This window comes from Mirounga angustirostris, unplaced genomic scaffold (genome assembly GCF_029215605.1).
Source record: "Mirounga angustirostris isolate CCGP_5_RB_7025 unplaced genomic scaffold, mMirAng1.0.hap1 SCAF_5, whole genome shotgun sequence".
In the NCBI taxonomy this organism is placed as follows: Eukaryota; Metazoa; Chordata; class Mammalia; order Carnivora; family Phocidae; genus Mirounga; species Mirounga angustirostris.
Window position 1 is genome coordinate 112,593,358 of NW_026991713.1, and position 13,999 is coordinate 112,607,356.

General features: G+C 33.4%; 1 protein-coding gene across 11 annotated transcripts in view; it reads left to right on the plus strand.

Annotated features, from left to right (window-relative positions):
- ZEB1 (zinc finger E-box binding homeobox 1) overlaps nt 1–13,999 on the plus strand; it is a 185,575-nt gene that overhangs the window by 35,147 nt on the left and 136,429 nt on the right. For 2 of the 11 annotated variants that reach the window (XM_064591902.1, XM_064591908.1), the window contains exon 1: nt 622–10,280. The exons of 7 other annotated variants lie outside the window; for them this stretch is intronic. The gene's annotated coding sequence lies outside the window, so the exon portion shown is untranslated. Of the gene's footprint in view, nt 1–621; nt 10,281–12,921; nt 12,991–13,999 lie in introns of those variants that run through there. 2 more of the 11 variants (XM_064591904.1, XM_064591903.1) reach the window with 2 other exon arrangements.

Genomic DNA, 13,999 nt, shown 5'->3' on the forward strand with positions numbered 1-13,999 from the left:
ATAACTTTTTCCTCTGTTTTTGGAAAAATGAAATACTTTTCTTAGGGGACAGAGGAGCATTGTATCTAGGGATTATTCTGAATTACTTTTAGCTACAGGCAATATAGCCACATGCTACTCTTGACCCCTAACACCTTTAGGATTGATAGCATACTTCTGAGGCACATCTAGCAATTACTTTGGCTTGGTTTCCATTTCCTATTTAAACTTGTAGCTTTGTGGGGTTTTTTGGGTTTTGTTTTTTTTACTAATTATATTACCTATTACTAGAAATTAAGTAACTTCTCCTGAAAGTCATCCAGAATAATTTAACATTAGGTTAAAATTCAACTGTATGGGGCACCTGGGTGGCTCAGCCATTAAGCATCTGCCTTCAGCTCAGGTCATCGTCTCAGGGTACTGGGATCGAGCCCCACATCGGGCTCCCTGCTCTGCGGGAAGCCTGCTTCTCCCTCTCCCACTGCCCCTGCTTGTGTTCCCTCTCTTGCTGTGTCTCTCGCTGTCAAATAAATAAATAAATTCTTTTTTTTTTAAGATTTTATTTATTTGAGACAGAGAGAATGAGAGACAGAGAGCATGAGAGGGAGGAGGGTCAGAGGGAAAAGCAGACTCCCTGCCGAGCAGGGAGCCCGATGCGGGACTCGATCCCGGGACTCCAGGATCATGACCTGAGCTGAAGGCAGTCGCTTAACCAACTGAGCCACCCAGGCGCCCAAATAAATAAATTCTTAAAAAATAAAAACACTATATGGTTCTGTCAATGCAGATAACTGAGGTGACAGATAAAAGGTATATTCTTGGTCATGTCTAAGTTCACAATCGGATAGACAGTGACAAGGTATTATAACATGTGTAATGACTGACAGAGTTCTTCTGATATCTACTCTAAGGCTCCTCTTGATCTGAAAAAAGTTGAAGTGGAAAAATACATATTTTAGAGTTGAGAAAATAGACTATTTCTTTTTTTTTTCCCCTCCCAACACCTACATAAGGAAGACAGAGCAGGTGTTGGATAGTGTTATTAAGGTAAAGAATCTGAGTGTTTGAGACTTAAAGTCACATAATAAGTAGTAGATCTGGGACAGATCTTCAGTACTTCCAGATAAGTGTACTGTCTACTGTACTATGCTGCCTCTTCAACAATAGTTATCAATTAACTTCAATTTCAAGAGATTCATTATTCAACAAATATTTATTAAATGCTATTTTTTGTATGCCAGTCATTGTGTTAAATTATATTGTGAGACAGTAAATAAAACAATTAAGATCTGTGTGCTCACGAAACCAAAAGCTTTGGAAAAGACTGAAAGTAAACAAATAATTACAACTACATGAATGTCAAAAGAGAATTTATAGGGTGAGATGAGAGTACATCATAGGCAAACCGAACTGCCTGGAATGGGGGCAGTGTTGATGGTCAAGTCAGGCAAGGACAAGAGAAGTAACTTTTCGGCTGAGATGTGAAGAATCAGCATGAGTCAAAGAGCATTGCAGGTAGCAGAAATAGTGTCTGCAAAAGCAAAAGAACTGAAAGGATCCCAGTGTTAGCTGAGCATTGAGAAGGAGGAATAAAGATGGAAAAGAATGCAGGAAAGAGATGATGTGATCTTGTTCAGGATTTTAGCCTTTATCCTAAAGGCTATTGGGAAGCCTTGAAAAGGTCTTAAGCAGAGGCATAACGTGATTAAATTTTCATTCGAAAAATATGAATCTGACTGCAGTGAATGTAGAAGCCTGTTGTTACAAGCTATTTCTGCACATGAGGTTGGAGATGATGGATACAGCAGTTGAGTTGGAGAGAAGGTGATAGATTTGAAATTTTTGAGATAGATAAAGCCTAGGGATTTGACAGAGATACAAAGTCAGTATTATTATTGTTTCATCTATAGAGTTTGATTGCAAGATCTCCTCTAAAATCCTTTCAATAACTTGGTGCTTAATGTTAGGAAGTGACTATATCATATAATTTAGAAAGCATTATTCCTTAAATAATTTGTGAGTTGAGCTAATTCCTGTTGGTTATTTAATTCCATTAAATAGTATAGGAAGAGCTTAGTTTCAAAAGAGAATTTGACATCTTAATTTATATGGTAAAGCGTATAAGTAATTTTGTATATACATGGTGTGTACACATATAAAGCATGTTATTTTGTTTATACCATTCTTTAATCAGTATCAGATTTGAAAGTTGACTGTATATTTAGGATTCTCCTATTCTTGGTTGATTGGTTGAAACTCAGATGAGGAATTTAAAGCATTCTGTTTCAAATAACATTCTATTAAGAAACACTTTTTTCTTTATTATGATTAAAAAGTTATTGCTGGATCACTGGTTTTAGAAATAGACTCCTAGTTAAATTAGAAGATTTAAGGAGAGAAAGTTTTAGAATCATATTTCCCTGAATGCCTTATAAACTTATGCTTTATTTTCTTAGCTAACAATTTCTTTTGTGTACTTCTGGCTGTTATTAGCTGTTGTATCAGGGGTAGCGTAAGCAAATACTTAAAAGGACTTTTGACTATGAAGAAATGGGCCATTTAAGGAAATATATGGAGACTGGACTTCTAGAAAGTTTGTGCTCATCTTAGTGGAGCAGCGGACAGCTAGTATTCTATTCCACTTGATTGTGGCCATGTAAGTGTTCACGGTGATTGTTGCCAAGTTTTTCAGTTTTTCAGCTTTTCAGCAAGATCCTAAAATACATATCTTTATGTGAATTAGTTGGTAACTAATTCAGATGTTTTAAAAATACTCTAGCACTACCATGCAAAATATGCCTGTGGAATATATTTGGTCCACAGGTCTCTGTTTTAATTCCTCTGCTTTGTGGAGGTCTTCTATATATAGGTAAAAGATCAAATTATTCCTAGGCAAAGTAAATGTCAAAATAAGGAAGGAAAGAAGAAAGGGAAGAAAGGAAAGAGGAGATGAGATACTTTTTATAAGAGGTACAAAACTAATTAGGTGGTAATTTTAGTTTAAGCTAAGTTCAAAGAGAAATTCTCTGTCCCCAGAATAATTTTATATGCTTCAGAATGTATTTCTAACAACTTCAACTATCTGAATATGCATAACTGGGAACTCAAGAGTGGAATGGGAGTGTATAGAGTATAGGGAGCCAATGAAATAGAGGAAAGCCTAGTGGTTCTCTCTTAAAGAGTTAAAAGTAAATTACAGCAAAAATAAGAGATATGTGACATCAGAGACAAATCAGACTATAGCAATCTGAGTAGATCATGGACCCATAAAAGCATTACTGTATTAAAAGCATAATTTGACTTTCATATTAGAGATCAGAAAGTGGCCCAATTGTTTGGTACACTTTGGTGTTTTAGATACTGCCATCCCAATAACATATACAATACATGATCATTGTAGGCAATTAGGAAAGTACAGAAAATTAATGTATAGCACTTTTCTTTAAAAGCCAGGAATAGGTAAGAATAGATTTTATAATTTCCTGAAATTATTTAGAACTTGGCACTTATTAGTTTTCTAAAAGCTAATTAGTTTCCAAATTCATCTGATTTGGGCTTAAATAAAAAGAATATTAATTGCCTCATGTAAGAAAGCACCTTAAGTAAGACATACATTGTTAGTTAAGCCAGCGGCTCTGTGATTTCTTCAAGGACTCAATTTGTCTTTCTGTTCTACTTTTTCTACACAGTACTGCCTTTTTCCCAGTGCTGTAGCTACAGCTGCCAATTGCAGTCAGGATTATGTGTTTCTTCTTTCAGATCCACAGACGATAACTTCACTTTCAAGGGCAATATAGCTTTTTTTTCTTACCCCTAAACAGTTACCCTTTACCTTCACCCCATGCTTGCTTCTCATTGACCTGAATTTGTCTAATTCTAAAACACCTAAACTAATCATTGGCAAGGGGGAACGGGCTTACCATAATAATGGATTAGACTCATTGCAGTCTAGGCTCTTAGCTCAGGGTCAGTCAGCTTTCCCTGAGGCGCACTGAACTACTAGGAGAGACTTGGATGCTGAATCAAATCATAGATCATTAGGAAGGAGGACGCAAGGGAAGGCTGGATAAGCTATCAGCATGGTCCACTACAGGTGCCTTAAGAAGTGTGTGTTATCTGGAATTTCTGAAGCACCCCGGTGAAGCACCACCATCTTTCCCTATCAACACCGGGCAAAATGAGGTGGGTCGGTGGTGAGTGTGTTCTGTCTCCTGTTCCAGCACCCTCATTAACAAAACTTTTAAGCTACTGAGGACTTTTTTTTCAAAAATTTTCTTGACACTTAATAGACAATTCTGTAGAATAAACTGTGGGGCCACGAATGGAACAAACTTAGTTTAGATAAATACAGTTTCTTAAATAAGCTTTACTTTGAAAAAATGTATATTCTTCTGTTCTTCAAAAGATTTTTATACCATGATCTCTGTAATAGATCGTCTCATCCTTATTAGCTGATTATAAAGGTGAAATATAATTTATGAGATTATTTACAAAACAAAGATATTTTTAAAGTTTTAAAAATCTTTGTGTAGAAAATGCTAATTATATATTTTAAGCACCTATCATTTTGACTAAAATACCTTTTTTTACTAAAATGTTTAATCAGCTGACCATGTATTTCATTTCTTTCAGTTTTCAGATTTCTAAATATTAGCCAAATATTTAGTATCTGGGTCACACTGTCATTACAAACAAATCTAGGCCAAAATGGTTTATGCTCCTCAGTTGCCAGCTTTAGTTCCTCTGTTTGACCAGGCCTGACTTTCTGTTATTTGGTTCCCTTTCAACTAAACTTTGTTTCGTAGGATACTATATTAGTTCTTTGTATGGAACTGGTCCTCTTTTGGCTTTTTCCCCCCTGAATCAAGGTAATGGAACAAATAAACAGCTGTGCTCTTGACTGCGATGTTTTAGAATTGTGACTGTGCAGAGGGTCACGCATGTTAAGTGACCTACTGCAGTGCTAATGATGGTGTGAGACCTTGTTTAAGATGCTAGAGAAACTGTGTTTGAGCACAGGAGCTATAATATTTCTTAAAGATTCAACCTGTATGCAGTCAGGTATTGAGAGCATCAAAACTCCTAAAGACCCTGTGAAAATTGTAAATGTAAATTTGTTCCACTTCTCATACTAGATGGGATAGCATCTTTCTTCAAGTTAAAATGAGAAGTCTTAAGTGTTATGGTACCAGAGATAAGGGAAGAGAGAGGGAAAATATATCGGAACAACAAATATTTCACCTGCATTTTTGAAGTAGTAAAAGCTGTAAAAGTCTATTTTGAAGTATTTTTAACTTTGAAAGGAGTGTAGTTTATGGTAGTTTGTGTTAATGCAGGGCCCATAGTTTTGCTTAAATTAAGAACTTTATACCTTTTGGGATTTTTAATACTTTTTCCTCTAAATTAATAATGCTTAATTTCACACTGCTGTATCCTATTTTGAAAATATAAAACGATAGCATGTATACTTCTTGAAGGTTTCTAGATAAAGTAAGTTTGTTATAATTAGATATTCAATTCGTATATTTTCCAGATAATATAGATGCTTACCTTCTTTGATTGCTAAAACATTTCATCTGAACCAGTCTTATTGTAAAGTATCTTAGACTAATATATTTTAATGACTGGATTGTTGAGGGGTATTTGTTAACACAGTGTCTTCAGGGGCAACTAAGGTATGTCATAGGGCCATTTGTCTTTAACAGTAAACAGTTCTCAATAACTGTTGTTCTTTTGAGTTTTGTTAAATGGTGTTTCTATTTTTCAAAGCTTGATATTAATTCATATGGCTACTAGCATGCAGAGAAGGGTATTTGTGAATTAAGTAAGAGAAAGAAGGTTCTTAATAGGCTTGAAGAGCACTTCAGTGAGGGAAGTACTTGGACTTCATGATGTTTACTTTTATTTCGCTTGGTGCCTCCCCTCTGTTTCATGAGCCCGCTCCCTTATACCCAGCTCCCACTCCCTTTTTCCAAAAAGCATGGTACTTGGCATGCGTTCCAGATAGTTATTGTAAGAAGGTTGGGCTTAGATTTTGGAGCTAGACAAACAATGATGGGGATTTAAAAGGATCATTTAATAGTGCCAGAATCTTAGGCTAAGTTCACAGCTATGAAATGGGTATACCAATCTCTCAGGGTTGTGAGGATTAAAAATAATCTAGTGTAGGAGATACTTTAACAAATGCTAGTTCCCTTTCCTGATGTTTTAAAGTAAGTGACCCACTTACTTTGGAAATGATACTTGCCCATTTTAGTCTGATACTCTAATGATTAATGAGTCAGTATCCCTAAAATATGGTAGCTTTTAATATCTTTTTAATCAGAAATAAATGAGATATTGTTGATTAATTTGGTTGATCGTATGAATAAAATGAGGTGGAATATTTTTGAAGACTGAAATACAAATTCAGAAGCAAGAAAAATGTTTTTTAATAAAATGTAGGAAACCTTTTTTTTTCCATCCAATTAGGACTAATTATATTGAAATATTTTGCTGGTATCTTCAAAGAGTTCATAAACTAATGAGTGCTGTTTCTTTAGTGCAAAGGTAGATGTTAACCTAGAAACCATGTAGACCAGTTAAAAACCCCATAGAGTTCTCAAGGCCATTTTGTATTTACTAGTGCCACATCAGTGAGGCACCCTATTGCAGCAAGCTTCAATAACCTGAACAGTATGGCCTGGGTGCTCTAACAAATCACATATTTTTTGTTATGAAATTTTATAATTGTCCATAGCTTTTAGTTAATCCATTTACAGGTCAGATTGTAAGGATATCATGCACTTAATAAGTGCCCTAAATGTACATCTAGTACCATTGAGTTTTGATAGTATGGGAGGGGAAAAAACAAAAAGGCATATAAGGAGCTGTCTCACAGTAGTATGAACAACTTGATTGAAAAGACCCATATGTGTAATATGATTAAATTCTACAAAATTGCCTATTAAAAACTTCCTAAAAAGACTGGGAGGGGGATGATGGACGGGCTGGAGGCAGGGTTTGAATGAGAATCAAAGATGTGATTTAAAATTTTCTTATGTTTAAGAATGATGTATGAAATTTAAGGTGAGTTCAGTGTAACAAAGCAAGGATTCTCACTTCCAAAGGAAATAAATGAGCTTTATTATTGAGATTTGTTTCTAAGTACAGACTTGTGATTGTTGTGGTAGTGGTAGGGTGGAATTAATTTGTTTAGCATCATTGCCTGTTCAAAAGAGTTTTGGTGAGTGGTGAATGGTTTTAGGTGTTGCCTAATGAGTCCTCTGACTTTTGAGATCAATTGAACTAAAAGCATGTTGTTTCTCTAGAAATACGAGTTATGACCAGATAGACAATGAAATCTCATGTGAGTTAGTAGCCAACTTTTATCCTTACAATTAAATCTAAGCAGAGTTTTGACTATGTCTTTTTATATTTCCCATTTACAAATATTCTGAACCTCTCTTGCTGCCCATTTATATCGTTGGGATTAGTTATATCACCTGAAGCAGCCAAAATAAGGCTTTTTATTTCTAGTGCTATCCGTGTAGCATGCTTGAATTACTAGACAATCCTATGAAAAACTGAATAAAATAGGGGTCCAGTGAAAGAAAAATAGAAGTGATGTCATGGCAAATTCTAGGAAATAGTCTTTTCTATAAAAAGATTTGATACAATTGTGTATATTCCTCAAACCCCCCGTGTTCTTAGTCTGTAAGAGTTGGGTATAAGACTGAATGTATGCCTTAAAGCTTATAAAGAGGGTTTAATTTAATCATATAGCTTTATTTTCCTAACTTTATGACTTGGTTCTTTGCATTTGCTGGGGCTGATGATTTGAATGTTTGAGACTTAGTTTAGAGGTTAAAAAGTGAAGTCTTTCTAATAAAATTATATCTGTTTCTAAGATACAACTGTTTCTTTCCTTGATTATAGTAAAAAAAAAAAAGGATTTGTTCTTAAGAGGTCTTGAGTTTGCTGCTGACTACCTGTGTGACTTTACACAAATAATGTCATATTACTGGAACTGTTTCTTTGTTTATAAAATTAGAGGTAGTGTTAAAATCTAAAACTCTTATAAGTAGATTAGTAGAATATATTTAAGATCTATACAAATACATAAACACATTGGCACATCCCTTGCTGCTCATCATTGCTGGAATATGAAACTAGTTTGTTGTGTTAGGTGCATTATCGATAATGTTACTCACACCAAGGAAATCATTGTGTGCTTTTTTTGATTCATGATTTTGTTAATCTGATAGTACTCTTCAGGATATGTATCTTGTATTAAAAATTAAATTACTGCCACAATCATTGGAATTATTAGGATGAGTGACATAAGCAAGTTGAGAATTGTTTCTCTTGTACTGAAGACCCATTTTTTTTATATACCCAACGTTCTGTAATTTCATTTGACTAAAGAATAGATTTTTGATCTTCTTCCAGAGTAAAGACATGACTATGTCTATAGTTGTATTCTGTAATTAATTTTTGCTTTGTGGGTTTCATCAGGCTAAATAAGAATAAAATGGTTTTATATTTTCTGCTTTAAAAATGTCCTTGTTATAAAGTCTTGTCAGATCAGCCCCACATATGGCAAACCTATTCAAACAATTTGAGCTGCCCCAGTGTGCTTGTTTCTTTCTTGGAAATCTAACCATTTATATGTCTTTATGAGCTGTTTTTCCTCTTCCCTCCACCCCCATGTTAAGTTGTAGATTATAAGCTTGCTGAGAAAGGAATTTAATCTTTCCTTTGTATCTCATAGTACCCAGGAAAGAATTCTGTTAGTCACTGAATGGTTTATAAATGTTATTACTATTGAGGATTTTGGATTAAAATTATTGGATAAAATGGAATGAGCCTTTTCTAGGACATCAAGTTGGGGTCAGTGTGATTAACTCAAAGACATAGCACTTTTGTTAAGCTCTGGACTTTGTTCTGAAGTCAGTTTCTCTTGATTTAACCATAAATTGATTATTCACCTTATATACTCTCTTATATAATACTTTAGTATCACGTTATTGGTAGTGGAAAGACTGTCAGTGGGTAGGTTGGATAGGTGTGCACATGCACGTATACATGTGCTCATGTATTTGTACGAGAGAGAGAGGGAGAGAGTGGGCACATGGAATATATGGGAATCAGGTACATGTTATGTTCACCATTCTAATCTGAGTATTACATAATTATCTAGTTATGTGCACTTAATTTTAGACTACTGACATTCAGCAACAACTTCTAATCAATGGTAAATGTGATACTTCAGGAAGATAGGGACATATTTTCCGTTCCTTTCATGTTTTCCTTTTAGCTTTATTCTATTGTATATTTTCCAAATACTTAAATAGTCAAAGATAAAAAATTATTGGAAATGGGTCAACTTTTGTAGCGGGCAGAGATGATTAGAGCTCTGCAGTATATCTTAACAATGTATAGGAACAATTTAATATGCCTAATATTGAGAAGCATCAAAACAGACTGTAAAACATAACAATCATAAAGCTTAGTGGTCAAAAATCATACATATCAACAGGCTATACGAAGATTAGCTATAATAATTGAGGGAAAGAGAGCCTAAATTTGGTGCAGAAAAGGAGCTGAGTTGTTTTTGCACTATAATTAGAAGTTTGTATCCATAGATTTTTGTCTTCTCAATACAAAGAATGATATTTGCTGGCAGAGCATGTTTTTTCAGTGTAACCTTTAACTTCTTATGGTATGTACTCCTACAAGTAGTTGATGATTTAGTAAATATTTTATGAATGTAGATGATACTATCAAAATGTTTCCAAATATTACAATTAGTTTTAAGGTGGAGTCAATGTTAGACAGAATTTAAATTTGAGACTCTATAATTTATAGGTATATCATTGAATAATGCCATCTTTATTGTGTGTTAATTTGGATTACAAAATAATTGGGGGAACTTTGTTAAAAGAAATTGAAGTTTACTTAAAACTGTTCTCTGAAGAGATTAGAATTTTAGAGGGTTTTTTCTTTCTTTTGTCCTAGCATTTCTTCTTAAACATAATGTTATGACTACTTGAAAGGAGATATAAATCAAAGTCACTCACTTTATTTTCCAGTTAGAGTCATTGCTCATTACCAGTTGGTGGGTGTGGAAACAACTTAATAAAGTTTGGGTAATTTAGTTTCAGTTTAAATTCTCAACTGGCAAATTGGCCGAAAACTCCCCATCAGAAGACGTGAGCATCCAAATGTCCTTTTGTGATTTGGCTACTGTCTGCTTGACATAGGAAGGCCCTATCAAGAAAAAACTAATGGAGTGATTAACTATCAAAAGAAAATCAATGGTAAGAGTTTTCATTTAAATTATAATATGTGTGTGTATGTGTGTGTATAAAACATACCAACTTATTATTTGAATTAAAATTTTAGAACTTTAAAAATCTAGGACAAATGTTTGAATTTATATGTCTGTGACTTAACATTTGTAATAAAATAAATGCAAAGAATGGTTTTATATGCTAAATGTTGATAAGAAAATACTAATTAAAAGTATGAAAAATCAGTTATATAGTTCATACAGTTATATGAATTCATTTTTTGTAGTTCTGTAGTTATCTTTAAAAAATAGCATAAATATTGCTTGAGTAAAGCTTAACTTTTTTAAAAAACAAATTTATACCAAACTGAATTAGAGGCTTCTTACTAAAATAAATGTCATAATTTTGCAGTAGAATAGTCTGTTGATCTCTGTTTTGTTTTTTACTTCCATTGTAAAACGACTGGAGGGAGCAGGGGGGAGAAAAAATATATGTCATGTAATGAAATCCACTTTAACATTAGGTCTTTAAAACTGTATCATTGCTACTATATCTCTGTGGAAAACATTAAATGATCAGGATTAGATGTTTATATAGCTAAAATGAAGTGGAATATCTATTCATAACATAGCACTGTATCAAATTTTGGTGATAAAATCAGACATCTCTCCCCTGCCTTACACAGGTTTGCATTGAGAAAATAATTTAAGGTACATGCTTCAAGTGACTTTAAACCTAATATTTTTATTCTCTTTGTATTTGCTTCCTTTATATCCCTTTATTTGGACATCTGTGTCCTATCAGATTTGTGATTAGTTATGTTAACTTTGGACAGGAGTGGAAGTAGTAGCTTACAAAGGTTGAAATCAAAAATGGCTGTTTATCAGAGCTTATTTTAGTATCCTCATGGACATAGTAGCTTTCTGATAACTAGATAATGGGTGATAAAGCTCAGATATTAATAATACATTTCTATTCTTGTCAAACTTATAATTTTTGAGATTGATATAGTTTGAGTAATTTTTCTTCTTTGCTCAATTAGAGATGTCAAAATGGTGGTAACTGAATGTGACCATGTTTTTAACTATTTTCTAGAGTTTAGTAATAACCATATCAGGAATTGCACATGTGGCAAGCACCTAGCACAGCATCTGTCATTATGTAAGCATTCAAACATTGACAGTGAACTAAGTACTCTAGATGGCAACATCTGTCCTTCAATCCATCTACCTTGTAATTCCAATTTTTATAGATTGTTATGTGTCATCCATCCAGCTAGGTGCTGAGAATAAAATGGCACCGTTAAAAACAGAGATACTTTCTAACTGCTCTTGAACTTCCATTGTAGATAGTAATTACAGTGTAGGAAAAAATTGTACAGACAAATGTAAAATTGCATCTGGAACCAGTACTATGGAAAGGCAGAAGTCGCTATGAGCATAGAAGCAATGTGGTGGGTGTGTAAATAAAGCACAGAACCCACACATTTATGTCTTAAAGTGAATTGATAACTTGGTTTTTCTTTAACTTTTAAAGTTTATAATTCTATTTAAGTCAGTATCTTCTAAGCAAGGTGTGCAGAAAGACTAAATTTTAACTGGGGAGAAATACATTTTTTATGATGCTGTTTTATTAGATTTCTGAAGAATTTACAACAAAGTAGCATCAACAATTTAGTCAAAGTAGCATTCTTATGTAAGAATTTCACTTACAGGAGTGAATCCTTACAGGATGCTTTAACATTTCAGGATTGAATGCAATGAATGAGGACCCTGATTTCTTCAGCTGAATTTAAGTTAATTAAATGTCAGCCATAAAATAACTGCTGTCCTCTCTTAGCAACTGTTCCATTCTATTATCAAGCTAGTACAGGGATTTATTTATCACTCCTTTTACATCATTGAGTTGTTACATGTAGACATTTCTTAATGGCAGTATGATTCCTTAGTCAACTTTTATCCCTTTTTGAAAGAAAAGAATGTAAAATTTATGTTTCTTTTATATATTCTAACACACATTTATTAAATTTTTGAAAATAAAATGGGAGAACATTTGGAGATCTAAATGTTTACACTTTCTTTACGGGACACACAGAATCTCATCTAAGGGAAAGACACTAATGATGTTTGAAGAATTATAAAATTGGTTGTTTTATATGTTCAATCTGTGTACATTTTTAAAAACTTTCATTGAAGACTAGGTTTTTTCTATTCACCTGATAGTATAAACAAATTGAATCAGAGCATACAGTCTAGTATGCAACTAAAATTTGAAAAGCTTAGTTTTACAACAGAAATGATCTTTCCCTAACTTACTACTAAAATATGGAAGCTATTTAAAATACTTTAAACGATATCTTTTCAAACAGCAAAATCAAAATTAAGTCCATTGTTAACTTTTAACTTAAAATTATTATGTTGAATTTCATCTCTACAGTGACGTCTAAATTTAGTTTTTCTGTATATACTCAAAAGAAGGTCACCAGCCTCAGTACTCTGATTGAAGTTCTTAGCTCAGATACCTAGGCAGGTCTGCTTATCAATGCTGGAAGAAAGATGTCTTTTCTGTACCTCCCAGGAGTGTCTTGAGGAAAATGTTCCTTGCTGGGTAACATGCCTTGCAATGCCCATGACGTTCCATTTTTTTGCCTCTTTTTGCTTCTGTACAGTTCGCTTTGATTGGTCTGTGATGTCAGCTGGAGAATTGGACATTAGCCACATAAAGATATTTTAAAAAGGTAGATATGTAAGCATCACAGATGGAAGATGATACATAACACTTCTTTTACTGAAATGAATGAAAAATAACCCTTGTTTCTAAGCAAACAAAGGTCTACCAGAGGTTATCAGTTTTTAACTATATAACTTTTAAATATAACAATGCAGTATCTGATTAGGTGCTTATGGTGTAATATAATGGCTTTTGTTTGGAATTTTGGCACTACTACTGACAGAAGAAATGGTAATTAATGAAGGTGTCGAATTGGAAGTTTGAGAAAGGGAAATTTTAATAAAAGTTAGTGTTTACAGTTGTTGGAAGGAAAAGAACATTTTCAGTTCAATATATAAGGAAGAACCTTTTAAATGTGGAAAATAAAATGGAGTGCCTTCTAGAATCCATTCTTTTAAGAATCTATGACAGAAATGTATAAAAGAATTCTTGCTGATGTAAATCATAAGGATTATTTGGAGGAAATTTGTGGCACCTTAAAAATTAATATAGTCATATAATAAGTATACGAAATATTATATGAAACAGATGTCACTAGCAATATTATGCTACTATTTATGGTGGGATCTTTACTAAATAAACTTAAGAGATAAAAGAGCAAATTCATTCATTCTATAAATTCTTACTGACAACCAGTTTTATGTCAGGCATGGCCCTAGGCATAGTCATGAATAAGACTGATGTGACTCTCTAGTTTATTATATAGTCTGTGAGGGAAGATAGACATTAAACAAATGGTTACAATAAAGTTTAGTGGCTTGTGACGTTATAAAAACAAAGCAGTCCTTTATTAAGGATACCTTGAGAATTGATCTCTAGTATGCTAATCATTTAATCAGCTTACTTTCTTCATGAAATGAAGTTATTCATTTTGACAGAAAAATTGGACTAAAATTCTTTGGGAGTCAGTCTTAGAAATTAGTAGAGACTGAAATAGTCTTGGTTTTTCTATGGCTTATTTAAAACAAGAACTACTATGGAAAGATGAGTACCAAGAAATGTGAATATAAGTAGAA